General features: G+C 40.3%; 1 protein-coding gene across 1 annotated transcript in view; it reads right to left on the minus strand.

The window, feature by feature from the left end:
• Positions 1 to 14,262, minus strand: part of fhdc1 (FH2 domain containing 1) — a 29,899-nt gene extending 15,637 nt beyond the window's left edge. The window contains exon 1 of the mRNA XM_031729813.2: positions 13,962 to 14,262. The gene's annotated coding sequence lies outside the window, so the exon portion shown is untranslated. The remainder of the gene's footprint in view (positions 1 to 13,961) is intronic.
• Between the last annotated feature and the right edge of the window lie 3,963 nt (positions 14,263 to 18,225).

The raw sequence follows: 18,225 nt of genomic DNA on the forward strand, positions 1-18,225 counted from the left end.
GGTTAAAACTGGATTTTGTCAGACAACTCTGCAAGCTAATCTTGGAAAACAGTTTTCACATTAAGTATTTTTTTAGAAAAAGATCTTGGCTTGTAAACCTTTTATCAGTCCTACATTTTCTGCCAGTTTCTTTGTCTTAAAGACAAATTAGACTCTGTCATCATTAAACTGAGATTCTGTCACATTTCCAGGAGAGCCTGTGTGTTTAATAAAAGCCTCGCTGTATGGTGACAGTGGACTGATAATGTTTAAAAACACAACTGCTTACCACCACATATATATGAAAGCTGTACTTTTGAATATAGCACAGATATTTGTGAAACATTAAAGTCTTTATACGTCTCGCTCATGAACACTTTAGAAAATGATCCTCATTGAACGCTCTCTGAAACGAGTGATCAAATGATAATTTGTGGACACTAAGAACCACTACTTAGGCCAGAAGGAAGGGAAGTGCTTGAGTTTCCCCCTCTTGCCTTTATTAACTGAATGGCTGCACTCACTGCAGCTCCCAGTTGGAGGGAAACTGTGTTAAGTTTCAGGAGAACACATCACTCAGTGCTGGAGCTGACATGGCTACAGTGATCCGATACTCCTCTTTATAAAAGGGTAATTGAACAGAGGATCTGACAGAAAACAGCAGATGAATCAGATGTATGGTGGCAATGAGGGGGACAGTACATTGTTTACAGCACTTTGAAGAAAATAATGTGGTTTCAGAGGAAATGAACTGCTGTAATAACACATTTCTGGTATTGATAACGGTCCATGTGGTCACCTTCTGCTGGTTTCTAGAATTAACGCTTTGCCTCTTACACAATCGTAACATCTTAAATGGTAGTCTGCCATTGGTTCGCAGCCTTCTCAACATGATACTGATGAGGTTATAACTAATTAATAAAGCCTGCGTCACTAATAGCTTCATGTTGCCAACATCGGCTTGCATGTTCAGGTGCCCTGTCCTCAGAACTGGACCACACCATCAGTCATCTTTAATTCATAAGATGGTGAGAACATCTGACCTCACACCAACTCCTCTCCATCTGCGGCGAGGAGAAATGGCTACTGCTAACACGTGCTGCTTTAGGATCTGTTTACAGTGTTCGCTGTCATATCAGCTTTAAAGAAGCACTTGATTTCTTTCTTGTGAAACATTAGATGAGAAGATCAATAGCTTGCATGTCTGTTGATAACGAGGCTCCAGCTAGGCATCGTTAGCTTTATGCTGGAAACGGGACTGCATAATGGATCAAGATTCATTGTAAACCAGCATGTGTTCAAAATCCAGACTGTGAAACACCAAAACCTTGTTTAATACACGCTCATCACTCAGCCAGTGTCAAGACAACCTGCTGGAGTTCAAACCATGGATTTACACATAATGGTCTGGTTTGACGAGTCTTTATTTCTGCTCCAACATTTGTGCTAAGACCATAAACACATAAAAACATGGATCCAACCTACATTGCATGAACAGTTCAGGCTGAAGGTGATGGGGGATATTTTTTGGACCACCTTGGGCTCATAAATACCAACTGATCGTCATTTAAAACAGCACAGCCTACCTGAGTCTTGTTGCTGACCATGTTTGTGATGGCTACTTCCAGCCGAATAATAAACCATATCACAAAGCTCGGTTTATCTCAAACTGATTCTTGAACATGAAAATGTGTTCACTGTACTCAAATGGCCTCCATAATCACCACATCTTGATCCAATAGAGCACCTCAGGGATGTGGTGGAAATCTGCAACAACTGCGTGATGCTATCATGTCAATATGGACCAAAAACTCTGTGGAACATTTGCAGCAACTTGTTGAATCTATGCCGTGATTCAACTTCTAAAAGCATAAGGAGATCCAACCTGATACTTGCAAGGTGTACGTAGCAAAGTGATTTGTGAGTGTAGGTTAGTCACAACAAATTTAAAGATCAGAGCTCAGGTCCACAGGTTAACAGTGAGCTCTGACTACAGGTCAGTACATACAATGAAAGCTATAAGACACTAATGAGTATTACTGTACACCTGGCAGCAGTGTAGCTAGGAAACAGTTTACTCAAGCCATAAACTGTAAGCTATAAAAACTTGGAAACATCATAAAGACAACAAACATCTGTTATTTCACAACTGACACTTTACAACTTGTTTACTTAATCTGTGCAAAGCCACTGTATCACATTATGGTGTCTTTATGGACTAGACAAATGAGACATAAAGTGATGTTGATAAAGGAGCTCAGGAGGTCCTTTTTCACATAAAAAAGTCTAAGTTATTACAAAAGATGAACCATCTTCTGCTGGCACTAACCGTGTGTCTAATAGATTCTAAATATATAAAATATAAAGCCAAGAGACGATGAGGCTTCTATATGGACGGGCTTTTTGTGCTTAATTATTTAAATGAATTAAAGTTTAAAAAGTGTTAATAAAGGTGGACTTTTTTCACCTAAAAGCCAAACTAGCAGGTTTTCCTTTGTTCCAGTCATGTGTGTGATAACTCCATGTGCCAAACCATTCCTTTAAAACTGAGTCCAAACATTCCTGTCAGCTTTGTTTCAGGTTTAATGTACATTAGTTCTGTGTCTCCAAAGCGAATGACCCAGTGTCAGTGACTGGTTTGTGGCATTTCACATTCATTTAATTAAATTTCACACTGCATGAGGGAAAACCACCAACAATAGGGCCGTAACCAATGTCATCTGTCTAACGTGATTCACAGAGGAGGAAAAACAACTGTCAGTAACACGACACTGGGAAGGCCTGAGGGAATGAAATCAGACTGGCGGTTTCCAGGTTCAACACATCCACCTGCTGCCACGAGCTTCATCTAAAACATCCACCTGCTGTCGACCCGGGGGCAATCTCGCTCCAATCAGTCTTCATTGGTGACAGCAAACACCACACCCTCTATGATTAACTGACCATCTACCTTTAACACACACCAAGCTGACAACAGTCATTGTTGTTATGAGCAGTTCGCCTGTCTTCTACAGCAGAGGGCTGTAGATCCTTTGCCTCCCAAAATACATCACTGCTACTGATCCAAAGAGAACCACAGAAGGATCTGTACCAACTTTACCTGTTGTACCTGACTAGTCTGCATATCTTTTGAGCAAAAATCTCACTAAATTGTGATTTTCTTGTTTTCTTCTATGAGGCGAATAACAGTCCAAAACTCAAGGATATCGAGTTTATGAACTGAAGACACAAAAAAAACAAAAACAAACTTTAATGTGAGATAGATAAGAGAACTCAGAAAAAAAAAAAATCCCCTCTAGACTTACTAAACTTTTACACTGAGAAGAGAGTTGAACAGAAAAACAGGAAAAACAAGTCGTCGTGTCTTTTATGCCTTTGGGGACACTCAGTGAGAGGTGAAAGCAAAAATCAGGGAATAAAGAAACAGAGAAACTTAGCTAGGCTTGACCCAAACACCATGAGCTCACAAACAACAAAACACCAGATGATATGATGAAGTTATACAGTTCTCTCCCTAAAGTTTACCAAAAGAGTGAAACATAAGTCAAGTGTGAAATGCATAAAAAAAACAAAAAATGTATCAAAGCAGTTAATCTTTTTTCATCTTTAAAAGCTACTCCTCGCTCCCTCTGTTCCTCCAACAACAAAGTGTGGAGTAGACCAGTAAGCCTTCAGTCACACAGGTATAGAGACGCGTTGGTGATCCCCCTGGCAACCTCTGGTCACTAGGGGAAAATGAGTATTCCCTGACTGGTTGGTGAATGGATGCTGGCTGTCTCTTTGTGACAGCAACATCCGTTCACCAATCAGTCAGGGGTTTGTGAGTGGATGCTTTGGGGGATGGTACACCATCCTCCAAAATAAAAGTCAGGTCATACCTACTGCAATCAACAGATTTTAATAAGGCAAAACTTTTACTTTGAAGGCAAATATTCTTTATTTCCAGTTCATGTCAAACTCTTCAGTTTCACTGCAGGTCGGCAACAAGTTAGTGAGTGTTTCAATGCAAGTCGGCGTCCTCCATGCAATCTTCTATCGACCAAAGTTACAAGGATGCCTTTGGTGCCGATGACCGATTTCACCTAGCAACACTCAGTATCCCCCACCAACCATTCGCCAACTGGTCAGGGAAGACACATTTTTCCATAGTGACCAGAAGTTGCTACTAAGAAGTTGTCAGTAACTGGTCTCTAGGCCTTTGTGCTTGGCGGCTATGGAGACTTAAGGATGGGCAACCTCTTCATCCAAACCAAAAAAAACTGACAAAAATTCATTTAAATTTGAAGCACCTCCCATCTTTGACATGTGCTGAAGAATTAATTACATCTAATGATAATTAGCTACACCATGCCATGCAGCTTCTTTCAGCTGTTTTAGCTTTTAGTATTTATGCAGCAATGGGCTCTTTTGTCTGTTGTGGATTTGCCATTTGTGTGTTTCAGCCTTACATAACTCCATGCAAAGCCTTTTTTTCTCCCTTCTATCCTGTAAGGATTCTAATTGGAGGTAACTGTCAACAAGTTTCTAGGGTGCCACCAAGTCCAAAACAAACACAATCCACTCGAACTCTCAAATGAGTGACGCTGAAGGTCAAGGAGCCACCGCATGCTATAATGATTCCCTGTTGCTAGCTTCAAGTTCAATTTCCTGAGGGTGAGCGTGGCCCTGCAGAGCGCAAGTCTTTTACTCACACCGTAGGGGCACAGAGGCGCATTCACATGGGATTTGACCAGTTCTGCTTCGTCATCATTTCCATGGGAACGCTCGTTAGCAGAAGCTGGCTTACGCAGCGCGCAGTAGGGCGATGCTGTCGGACCGGTTTGTTTCCGACTATCTTGATCCTAACTTCACCAAACAGCAGTGGTGACGGGCTGCCAGTGATGGGATTTCAGTAGCAATTACTATCATTATTCTGTCCAGTCTATAAAATGACAAAATAAAAGGTACGGAATGTGTTTACTATAATCAACAGGCCAAGATCAAAAGACAAAACTACCAGCTTCACTTTATCTTAATGTTGACTGATTTCTCTGAGTGCTTTCTACCTCCGTGAGCAGTCTGGCCTCTTTTCAGGCACAGGAAACTGCACTGCATGTCAACTCCAGTCTCACTGGATGTAAAAGGTAATCCTTACTTTCCTCTGGTGAGCAACAAATTGCATTAAAAAAAACCCCCAAACATGACCCTTATCTTGCCATCAAACTGGGCAAAGCTATAATAATGCTAGCTTGAAGCTTTGTATTTGTCTCTGGCACACTTCTTTGCTCTACACCTCCAATGTCTCAGCCTCGTTTTGGTCCCTGGAGGTAATTTATTAATTAATTTTCAATAGCAAAACAGCAATTAACATCAACAAATATACACACATTGAATTCACTGCTTGTTCTGTGTGTTTCTATAGCAAGCATCTGTTTATTATCTTGTAGCTGAAAAGGACAACATGGTTATTTTGAAACTCACGATGCTGGCTTATCGCTCTGATTTCCATGCGTCGCTTGCAATAAGGAGGACATAGACCAGAGTGGGAGTTAAGCATGCTGTAGCAACAGCACACAGGAACATAGCTTGCACAAACACACAGTGGCGAGGCAACTATTGCTCGGATACCAAGCACAAAAGAGCTGTCAAAACTTCTCGTTTCACACACAGACAATATGAAAAGACACCGTTTAGATCAGAAACAGCCAAGCGACCGCAGCTCTGGATTCTGAAGGTGACTGACTGCAGCAGCATCAGTGATGTAGTCAAGCAATAAAAAAAACCCTGCTCCGTCTCATAAATCACATGAAGCCACCGGTCTCATCCTCAAACAAAAGGGTGGCATATCAAATAAACTGTACAGTGTGTCTCGTCTTTATATTAATTGCTCTTCTTGAAGTTTGTTGTAAAGACAAAATATGAAATATCGGATCAGCAGCCAGACATTTGCGACCTCGTGCCTGGTTGCATAACACACAAATGAACCACCTCCCACGTCACCAGAATAAACTAACTGGCATGCACTGAACAAGGAACCTATTATTCAGGAAATCCTGGATTTATCGAATATTTTCACAGATTGCCCGCTTGTACCTCAACGTCTACATTTTTTAAGTAAGCCTCAGAATCTGACTGAGTGAATTATTTATACCACTGTGAATAAAGTAAGTTCTCTTCCAGTCTAGCTGCTGCTGTCCTGAGCATCTCAGAGATGCTGACCCAGAGGCAGCTCACCTGGGTAAACTAATGGTTTAGTGAAATATTAATAACAGAGGAAGCAACATGTACAGAACTGAAATGCCATTTAATTCATTTACAAGCAGTTAGTCTTGTTAATCAACCATTATTAAATGTGTTAAAAGAAATAATCACCCCAAAACTGATGTGAATGAGTTGGGTGATGTATGGGTGCCTGAAACAAACAACAACGTGTTACAGAGTCTGCACAGTGGATTAACATAACTCAAACAGAACGCAGCACTTTCCTCTCAAATCTGAAACAAGCGGTTTGGAGGAGATTATTTCACGGTTCAATTTGTCTAGAGAGTAGTTAGGCCAAGGTACCGCGTGGCACCTCATGCCATGTGAGACTAAACCCACAACACTGTTGAACTTGGATCGCACCAGTGCAAGTGAATCTGCCTCAGGTCAGAATATTAACCTACTGCTGCTCACCAGTAAGCTAATGTTGTCATTTTATCTACTCCATCCCATCTCTAGATGTGCAACTTTACTGACGTGAAGAAGCAGGGAATGAGGAGAATGTTTCTTAAGCCCACAGTGAACCTCAGTCTTCTAAACCGATGAAAAACACCTGCTCAATCCTCAGTGTTGATTTAATCCTTAAAGGAAACGTCCTGGATGCTCCCATAAACGTGACACAAAGCTGGCATACAATTGACTCATGATGCAATATTATTGCAGTTTTTAACCTTCTGCAATATGCTGTGTATTGCAGGAATACAAATCATGATTTGTCACCTTAATGTTAAAAATTTCAATATCTATTTGATCTAATAACATAAAATCTAAATAAAAAAAAAATCTCTGATATTTTTTGCTGCAAAATAAAATTGTCAAGGGCATCAGCGCTTTCACTAAAACCTGCTATAAATGTTGCAATAAGACAGAATAAGTCTGATATCAGCTTGCAACTGAATGGAGTCAAGTTGGCAGTTACATTGAATCTGTTTCTGATAATCAGCAAGACAGCTGTTTGCAGAAAGGTTGCCTTCTATTAGGTGAGGTGAGCCCTCTTATTCATAGTATATTTCCATCCTTTCTCTACTCACATTCGAGCACCAAGAAAAGCTGTTGGTTATAAGTCATTGTAATGCTCACGTTGTGTCTTTTTGTAACAGTAACAAAACCAGTAACAGCTCATCCTTACAAAGGGCACACCTACAGGGACAATGAATTGGCTGTAGTTAGCAAGTGCTATCAGTGTGAATGAACCTGAAACTACAGCTTTGTGGGTTTCTGGGTTATTAAATACAGTCAGGAAAGCACAAAACACTTACTGAGCTATTTGTAGCACATAAAGTTCTGATTAATGATCACTTCAAGAGTTATGACACTGTGCTTTGCACAGTTAACACAGTTAAGTTTAATGAGTCATATAAAGAATATAAAGAAGCTGCAAGCTCACATCAATGAGTGAGCTCCTTTTTCTAGGAAAAATGGCTCTTGTAATTTCACAGAACTTTTCACTAATACTCTGTATGTGTGCTGTATGCTAAAGATGGGGAAATGCACTTGAAAGCAGAATTTTACCAGTGTTTTTGTTAAACACAAAACCTTTGCTGACAATCTGTGTCAAATGAAAAATGGATATTAAATAAAGTGAAATTTAAATTTTTAACATAAGGACACCTCGGAGGTCTAACACACAAAAGCTACTTCTAGCTTAAAAACAAACTAAGCCAATGTGCTAAAAGCTGCAGTCCCTTATCACTGCACCCGCTATCCTACATCAGCAGCTATCCAAAGAAGTTATTTCTTGAAGACATTAAATGATCAATTTTCATATTTTTTTTCTAATTATAAGAGTTAAAGATAAAATAGGCACTAAATTTGAAGATTTAGGATTTTATTAGTTTTAAAAATTTGAGTTAAATTAATGTAACTAAAAAAAAATTATGACAAAAGTGGTGTTCTTTCTTGGCCAAGTGTGTGAGCTTATGGGCTCACACACTTAATGCGGGCAATACTGAATAAAATGTTAATGAATAATGTTAATGAATTATTTTACAAATCTCTGTCATACTAGGTTTCCAAAAACGGACTATCCAAGGTATCAATGAGCATGCAGTTACGCAGTCAGACACACCCCTCCTCATCACATCTGTTCTTCTGAAACCAAGGCAGGGACGGTGAAAACGCTCAAAACATGACTTCAGAAACCAATAGGTGACATCTCAGTAGCTTTGTCCAGCTTTTATAAGGTCTATGGTCCAAATACTACCTGTGACATGGTGACAACTGAAACACCAAACTCACTCCACACAACTTTTTTTTATGTTGTACATGTTCTTATGACAAATGTCGGAACCTAACCTTAAAACAAACAAACTTCCTCGGCTATCTAGGTTGCTTCTAACAGCTTATGGAGTGACCTCAGTATCAAGGATGTTGGATGCTCTTCTGTTATAAATAAAATTAATCATAATAATAAGAATCTGAAGCTTTTGCTCACTCCCAAGCACCTTGGCCTCAATGCCTCTCTTCTACCAGGAACAAAGGTGAGCATCAAATGGTGATCACAACAAACAACTGGTTTCCAAAGCAACACAGACTTTTACACAAATGCTATATCCAGAAAATAAACAAAAGATTTCTTTAAGTTGTCTTCAGGAAAAGTTCTCCAGGCTTCTTGAAGGACTTCTGAAGCTCTTATTTGGATGTTGGCCGCCTTTTGTTCTGTTCTCTGTCAATATGTTCACTGCTTCAGTAATGGTGAGGAAGCCAATCCATGACTGATGGTGTTCCACTGTGTGTTTTTCTATCCAGGTATGTGTTTACTGTATTGGCAATGTATTTGGGATCAGCTGTAGCTCAGGAGGTGAAGCAGGTCATCTACTGATCGGAAGGTTAGTCATTCGATTCCTGGCTCTTCCAGTCTGCATGTCAAATTTCCTTGGGCAAGATACTAACCCCAAGTTACTCTCCGATGCATCCATCGGAGTATAACTATGTATGAATGTTAGCTAGAAAACACTAAAATCTTAGAAAAAAGTGCTGGCGAGAATGGGTGTGATTGGTTGAATGTGGCATGCTGTATAGAGCGCTTTGAGTACTCTGGGAGAGTAGAAAAGCGCTATATAAGAATCAGTCCATTTACCATTATCATGCATTACATGGTGGATCAAAATCTGATGATACATTTTTGTGTTTTTCTGAAAGGCTGCTAGTGACAAAGTGCCTAAAATCTATTCTTTGTCTATTATGTGTAAACACAACACTGGTTAATCGCTTCAGTTTGGAGCCTTTTTCATGCTTGAATGATTCATAGGTCAGTGTCAGGTGGCTTAATAGCCACAAAAAAACATTCTTATGAAAATGTCACATTTAAGGACTGGACTGAAAATTGGTGAAAAAGCTGTCAATGTCCAAAGGAAAACTTCACAAAGCAGGAGAGCTGTTGCTAAAGACCTTTCTATAAAAAAATTAAAATGAAGTCTGACTCCTTGAAAGCAAAACAGAAAGAAACACGGGTCTTCAAGACTTTTATACTACAACATTGGCTATCCAACTTAGATTAGACAGGCAGCTGCTTTATTATATCAAATAACAGTAACAGTGAGTTCACCAAAAGTCAGGCAAATGTAATATTAAAGTTAGGACACGTTATTAAATCATGTTGGTGAAATAGTTTTTGCGCCTGGCACTGAGGAAAAGAACATTTGTACTGAACATTTGTTTTTTAGGAATCATGAATTAAATGTTTGATTTGTAAGAGAGACACTGTTTTATTTTGTCTTCTAAAAACTACTTAGTCAGTGAATGTGTTTTTCGACCCGGCTTCATTTCCTTTGCCAGCAGCCAAAATAATCTTCTTTGTAATTATTGACAAATCTATCTCAAACAGATCAGTCATAGACAACAATAGAAAACCCTCCCTGCATGTTTAAAGCCTTTGTTTTCATTGTCTATGCTGCACTGAGAAACAGCGCTAGCCTGGTGACAGCTAGGAGAAATGATTTTGCACTTTAAAGCTGTAAATGGGTGAAACACAAGGATTGCCAACAGCGTCACGAATCATATTACAGCTTACATCAACTCCAAATCACTTCCCGGCTGAAGACAACAGCCTAGTATAAATATATCTTAACTTTGGATGCCAAACCTCAAATTAGCCTTGTAACTGTCTTCCCTTCACTGTGCCTTACTGTGTATTACAAACACCTACAGCAGCCCAAAACACAACATATCCCCCAAGCTTAGCACAAATCTGCTAATAGCAGCCTGCCACTGAAACGAGGTTTTCAGATTTTAAAGATTAAAGCTGCCAGTTGCGGAGCACGCGAGGTGCCTCTGTCAATTACTGTTTAAGCAGGCTTCAGTTAAGACCAATATGAATGAGTATCCTGGCTGTGGCACTGGTGGTACCACACCTGTCAGCTAACCTGCAACTCCGGAGGGAATTCATTTAATCATATAACCAGCAGTAATACCAGTGCTAAATCTCAAACAAACAAAAAAAATCTGTGCCAATCCTCTTAATAACCGGCCAAGCAGAACATGTTTGGACCAACACTTCATTCAGCATGTGTACCAGAGCGTTCGACACATCAGACTCAAACTTAACACCATTTCCACTACTGCTGAAATTAATAATGGACTCAGTGATTAATTTGCAGCACTGTTGATATGTCGGATTAAGTATTTGTGCTATTTGTACAAAGGCTTTTTTTTCCAAATCTACTTGGGTAATAGATGTTTTCTTGAGCTAAATTCCATCTTCAGGCAATTTAGAGAGTGGACAAAAAGCTAAACTAAAAAACAAAAACAAAAACAAAGATGTTGTAGGGACAGGTTCTGCCGCTAAGCAGCCATCTCCACAGTTAATTTGTGCAACTGACACCATACCAACATCTATATGAATGACTACTAAAAGTCAGCAAGCTATAAAACGGCGCATATTGACTCACAAGTCAAATCTGATTTAAAAACAAGGCTTTAAAAAGCTGTTCTCTGAATTCTATATTTATTCTACATGATTACAGCTTAATGGTTACAGACAAAGTCAGCGTCTGTCCAGATCGCACCTTGGCACTGAAGAAATGCTGTGCTCATTCACACGATGGACAGTGTTAGCCAAGAAAAAGATAACTACAATTGCCTGCATCTTTGCTACAATAACTGAAACTGTCATGAAGCTCAGCTGCCATGTTGGCTTGGATGATGCGAGTCCTTGTTCACCAGTTATAATTGATGATTGGGTCTCAGGGAGCAACTTTGGCATTACAAAAGTCTACCTTGTATCTCAATATGACTTTCAGGTCATTGCTTTATAATATCTCTGGTTATAATTGTAATTAATAGGACTGGCATGACACCACTGATATATTTCACTATACCCGAGCCTTTCTCCATAATGGCTCAGTTACACAGAGTAAAATTGGGATAGCAGCCTCCTTGTGACTCTGGGCAATCCCTTCCGATCACAGGGCGACTGCACAGGTCGTCTGGTGGGAGGCAACCAAACAGTTGTAGACACTCTTAAACAGATAGGTGAAGGTTTGCAAATCAGTCTAATTTATAAATGCAGACAAATTGCCAATGAGCACAACCTGATTGCAACACATCTCGTTGCATCAGGGGACTTAGTTGTTGGTTGTATTCTGCTTTTATTCCAATATAAAACCAAACTCCAAAGTCATCTTGCAGTTAAACTCCAGCCCTGCAGCAACCACGTCACTATTTATGCAGGAATTTCTGCTTCAAATCTGTGAGGTTCTGGCTGCAGTCTGCAAGCAAGTAATTAATTTTTTTTTTCTGTTGGTTTTGCAACAAATGGCAACGTAGGTGCAATGATTTCTTTACAAACAGAACACATACTTTATCATCTGGTCAGAGTTAACAGAGAAATGGGTGTCTTTCTGTTAAATATAGTAACACAAGCCATTACTCTACTGCAATATTTTAGTTCTCTAGTACTTTGTGGGATTTATTTTTTTTACAAGAAAAATAAAGCCTTAGCGATGACACACCATGGCCAAAGCTATTTAGAGGGAATTTTCCAGAACAACAACACACATCCGATCACAAAACAAGCCCTGAATCTCCTAATAAAAAATACAGAGGGAGGAGAAACCCAGGTGAAACCAAAACCTACTCAGGCGGGATAGTGACACTAATGGAGGGATGAGATGGCACGGGATACACCGTCTGTGAGGCTGCAGATTTTTTTTTTTTTTTTTAAAAAGAAAAAGAGAAAAGAGCTTTATTCATCTCCCGTTTGTTCTTTTGTTAACAGGTGATCAGTGTCTGGCCTGCAGCAGGCAACCGCCTGTCTATCTTCTCTGGCTCTGGGCTCCAGTTGTTGCTTCAGCAATCTGAGGCTCGTGCCAAGATCGGCTTTAAGCAAATCTCGCTGCACCGCTTGGCTTCACTGACTGCCACAGAAGCTTAAGCATTAATCACATTATTTTGTGTATGATTTTGGAGGAAACTAGGCCTTAACAAACACATCCTGAGTGAGAATCGGGTGTACAAAAGGTGACAAATAAAGCAGGCGTTCACGTCACCATAGAGACAACAGTAAGTTAACATGAAGGGAATGCAAACATGTTTACACTGCAGTGAGGAAAGTGTTTACCCAGGGGCACCGAGACACTTGAGCAGGCTTCATTAGGATACATTTTAATACCTGGAAAAGATAACCCACAGGTACACATACGGCTGACACTACCCACTCTGAACACTTAGAGGCGCACTGTGAAAGGCGTGGCACTTCCTTGCCTTTGATTTTATTTTGAGCTCTTTTCCTGTATTAGACAGCTCATAGCTGACAGATTTGGGCATGTTTGGGACCCAAGTTGCCAGCAACTATTCAGCCCCCTCTCCTGCTCCCACACAAATAAATCAAGCCCCCTTAAATATCTTCCTCCTCGGGCTGACGTCAGAGCATTGAGTTTTCCATGTTACTCTCTGCCTCCACAGCAACCCAGGGGTGGCCCACCCCCCTTGACCTGAACCAGGGAGACACCCCCCCTTTTTACTCCCCTCTGAAGGGTATTGTTCCCAACACTCCAACTCATCTGGGCATGGATAGCAGTGTACAAAAACCAAGGAAGGCAGGGGCTGAGACAAAACCAGCATGGTCTTACATGTTGAATTAGCTTGTGCTGGTGAAACACTTGTTTTTACTCCAGTAGTAACACACTCTATATGCATCAAGCTATAATCAATATTCGTACTTTGGCACAAAGTTTCAGGAAATGCAAAAGCCCCAAAGGAGCACTACACACTAATCATATTTGTTTACATTTTAATTTTTTGATAGGTTACTTCCTGATTTGAATTAAAAAATTATGGTATTTTACACTCTTGTATAAAGACAGTTTTCAAATAGTTTAAATGGAGAACTTTAACTACTTTTCTTTAAGGAGGAAAAATTAAATGTAATGTAGAAAACATTTCTCAGTATTATTTTTTTTTACTATTAAACTGATGCTGTCAAGTCCTACAGAGAAATACTGAGATACACAGTCATGACGTTTATGCACAGAAAAGCAACAGATTCAGGGCTTGAACTACACTAAATCACCAAAATGATGTAATTTTGGACCTTGACTGCATTGCAGAACACCTCGACTGTCACCTCAGAGAAAACCCCCACAAAGGAGCAGGAAGGTTAAACGCTCAGCGCCTCGCTAAAATGCTTCCTCACGGTGCAACGACTCTCCACACCTGAGTTACACACCGCACATCCACAAACACACCAACACATACACACACAGAGCGTGATGATGCGGCGGTTACCGTCCCGCTTGACTCACCGGACGGACGAGAGGGCTCGTCGGGATGCGTAATTCCGCTCCGACGCCGTTGGTGTTAGAGAAAGATACTTTTCAGAGGAGAAAATCTTGCGTGGTCTTCTCGGTCTGTCAGCCCTGTCAGGTGAGCTGCTGGCCGAGCTGCGGGTCAGTGCGAAGCTCCGCAGCAGCGGCGGCAGACTGTAGCGCTGCTCTCAGCTTCCTCGTACGTGATTGGGCCAGGTGGAACGGGCGCATGCACGTGCAGCTCACCCTCCTCGCGCGCTAGCGTGTGAGCACTGGTGCAATCACAAGGCGGCAAACAGCGCTGAAGGTGGGCTAGGTGAGGAGCTGGGTATAAGTGGGTATGTTTAATTAGGCGTGAGCACAGGTGGAGAGTAACATGTATTTATGCAACATTAAACCTCCCCGCATTTGGCGCTGTGTTATTCTTATTTACTTGTATACTAAGTAAAGCCAGGATCAGCATTGCTAATACTTTTAACCTATAAAGGCAGCTTATGTGAGATCTGTGTGTCCTGATTCATGAGATGAGTCATCATTAATTTGTAAACCTGAACACGTTTTAATGACCACTAAATCACTGTGATATAAAGTTATAAAAAATAATTAGTTGACACAACAAAACCCACGTTTCAGTTTTTCGTGTATTTTGAAACTTGTTTTTTTTCTTCTTCTTCTTTTTTGGGGGGGCGACCTGGAGTGTAAAAGTGCCTGTCTCTAAACTCTGGGTCAGCTTCTGTTTTTAGCGTGTTACTTAAATAAAATAGACATGACAGTCAACAGAAAACGGTTGAGACATTTTTCATAGTTCATGTTTAAAACCAGCGTTGGTATCGATACTGTCAATATTTGGATCAATCCGCACACCTGTAACACTATCTTTAATTCAAAGCTTTTTTTTATTTAGCTGGCTATGATTTATTTGTTTTTGTTTTTGTTTTGTTTTTTATTGCATTTACACTATGCATACTTTAGACACTTAAAACAAAACGCATCTTCTCTAAAGGAAAACTTGAAAAATTAACATGTTACTAGTTTACCGTAAAAAAAAAAATCGGCGTTATTTTAGCAAGTCGATTTTGAGAAACCTAACTTGAACTTTTCAGAAATAAGCTGAACATTTTCACTTATGGATGAAAAAAAAGTTTTTTGTTTTTTTAATTCATTAATTATTTGTTATTTCAGCTACTAAACAAGCGGTTCCAATTTCAGGTATTTCAGAAGTGGTGGTGAGGGGTGTAAGTTTCTCTAAAGGCGGACTCCCCCATATGTACCTCACAGTGGTTTGGTCCACTGCCTGCCATTCTCTAACTCAGGGGTAGGCAACCTTTTTGATGGCGAGTGCCATTTAAAATTTCCTCAGAAGTCAGTGTGCCATATGATTGCATTAGCAATAAATTTAATAACGCTCTATATGAACAGTTACACATTATATAGAACCACTTTATAGAATTATATTTGTTTGCAAATGTTGGCAGCTATCAGCGAATAGTTATCAGCTATTTTGAAACAAAAAAAGAGTTTTTATCCATAACAGCAAATGAACTGTACAACAGAAAATACAAATGCTATTTATGGTCTCCTCACAACAATGATAAGAAAAATAAACTGGGCCAATATGGCATGTTTGTTAATACAGAGACACACATGTTAATGTGATCTCTGGTCTCCCACTCAGAGACACAGGTCTCCGAGTGTCCAGCATTCAGACGGCTACCTGAGGACACTCATGTGAGAGAAAATCTGCTCACACTGATATGTAGAGCCAAATACTGTCAATAAGGCCTCTGCAATGTTCTGAAGACAGTTAAACTTGTCAGGTAGTGATGTCCAGCAGGTGAAAATGCAAGCTCCATGAACACGCACAGCTGTGGATTCCAGCTGCTTCGATATCGCATTAACTGGCATTAACTCAGCCAGTTAATGCGAGACAAATCTAGCTGCTCATTAAAGATTTCTGGTTTGATCAGAAGATAAAACATTGGTCCATACACCTGAAAGTCCCAAAAATGCATTGTGTCTAGAGTCTATGGATGCATTTTGACTAAAGACCGGCCCCCCAGATATTAAAGCCATAAAGCTTTTGAATGAAAACAAACGCTGTTGTGACAGTGATGTACACTGTCTTGTTGGTAAATGTATGATTTCTATTCATTTTACGTCAGATAAAAACTTTGGTTGTAAGCTTCAGATAATTATTTAATAACAGCCAGACATTTTAAATGAGAATAAGAAAGTATTTCTTTGTGCCCCCCTTTCCCTGTTAATGCCCTACCTGGCCCCCTGGCAAAACTTTGCTAGATCCGCCCCTGCACAGTTACCAGCTGTCAGCTACTTAGAAAATGATCCTGGTGTTATTTGTCTCTGAGAAACAGTTCATAACTTCCCTTCAACTCATTCATGTCACCTAAAAGGTAAACCTGTTTCTCCATCACCTGTTCAGCTCTGATGATTCAGTAAGGACATCTCCTGGTTTCATCTGCATGTTTCCCTCTCACCAGATATACAAACCCATATCATGACCAGCAGCTTTTACAGCTGTGGCTCCAGAAAACCTCAGCTGATACTAGAAATTAATATTAAATAAATTCTAACAACAGCTGACCAAGCTTAAACGTGCTGCTGTTGTTTAGTGCGACATCCGGCGGTTTCCTCTTTCTGGCGCAAAGTGGGCGATAAACAAACAAGAGAGAAAAGCTGATCAGCTGATCATTGATCAGTTTCATGATTGAAGTAGCAACAGGAGAGAGAGGGGAGAGAATGAGAGGAGAAGAAGAGGCAGCTGTGCAGCAAAGACACAGAATAACTCCAGCTTTGTGTCTTTTTCCATCCTGGCTGAAGTACAGGACAAACTGTGTTCCTTCTCAGCTCAACACGAAACGCGTAATAATTTCTCTGAATTCCGTTTGTACGGGACGGTTGGCAACTCTACTAACTAACCTTATGAATAAAATAAAGTTCACTATCAATAAAATCATAGCACCCGCCCAGCAGTATATAAATTCCGTCATGCAAGCTAGTACGCAGTACGAGTTATTGTAACTGACTGTAAAAAGTCAGCACAACGAAAATAAACTCCACCTAAACTTGGTTTATATCTGACCCAGATAGACTGCAGGTCATAACTTCTTACCTGAAGTTCAGTTCACCTGACGCTCCGACCGGCGGCTGCCTCGGGTCTCTCCTCCTCCTGCCTCCCCTTCCCTCATCCACCTGCTGGCCTCCACCACTTGTTAATTTTACTGAATCTGTGGAAGCTACGCCATAGCCACCACCAAACAACTGAGTTATTTTTACAGACCGACCAGCGTCTGGCCAATCCACCACCACCAAAAAATAAATAAATAAAAAAAATCATCGGGCCACCGAGCAAATGTCCGGTATGCCCGATGTCCAGTCCAGTTAACCCTTCGCGTGCCAACCGTGGCACGCGTGCCTAGGGTTGCCGACCTCTGCTCTAACTCCTTTAGTTTGCAAACTGTAAACAAAGGTTGTGTGACACGCTGTTATTATAACGCTCAGTAAAATCCAACGTAGCTACCGTTGGAACCACACGACATTTTATTAGCTTCGTTACCTCACCGATAAGTCTTGTGCTTTAATGTAGATACTTCATTACTATGGGGCAGATACTAATATGTATTTATGGAAAGAGGCAGTCTGTGCACATTAAAATGTATTATAAGTTATTGAATTTATATATATTTTTTGTGTGTGTGTGTGTGTGGGGGGGGGGGGTAAATTACTGAGTGATGGTTTCTATCAATTTTGATAAATCTGATATCAAACAGTTACAACATCATTTAACTTCCAACCATCCCAACCCTGTCCCAGTAGTCATAGTTATGAAGTGCATATCATAGCCACACCTATGGTGGATCTGACATGCGTGTTTACACTGTGGGAGCTCACACAGACACGAGGAGAATATGCAAACTCCACGCAGTCAGGCCTCAGCTGAAACCCAGAATCTTCTGCACTATTCCGTTTAATTCAATCTAAAGGAATTTCCCAATTATTTTAAGTTTTACATTTCAAATGCTCTCAAAATATCTAGATTTAGTTAACCTAAAAAAAAAAAATCATTATATAAAATGCATTTTAAAATGATTTAGTTCCTACTTTGTGAATGTCAAAAACATGAATGTGAGATTCCTTTTTTTTCCCCCCACCAATGGAAAACATTTACCTCATGCCCCTGACCCCCCAATCCAACCCCAACTCTACAATTCATTTGTTGGCCTGGGACACTGAAAGGCCTCAT

The sequence above is a fragment of the Oreochromis aureus genome, linkage group 6, assembly GCF_013358895.1.
Source record: "Oreochromis aureus strain Israel breed Guangdong linkage group 6, ZZ_aureus, whole genome shotgun sequence".
Taxonomy (NCBI): domain Eukaryota; kingdom Metazoa; phylum Chordata; class Actinopteri; order Cichliformes; family Cichlidae; genus Oreochromis; species Oreochromis aureus.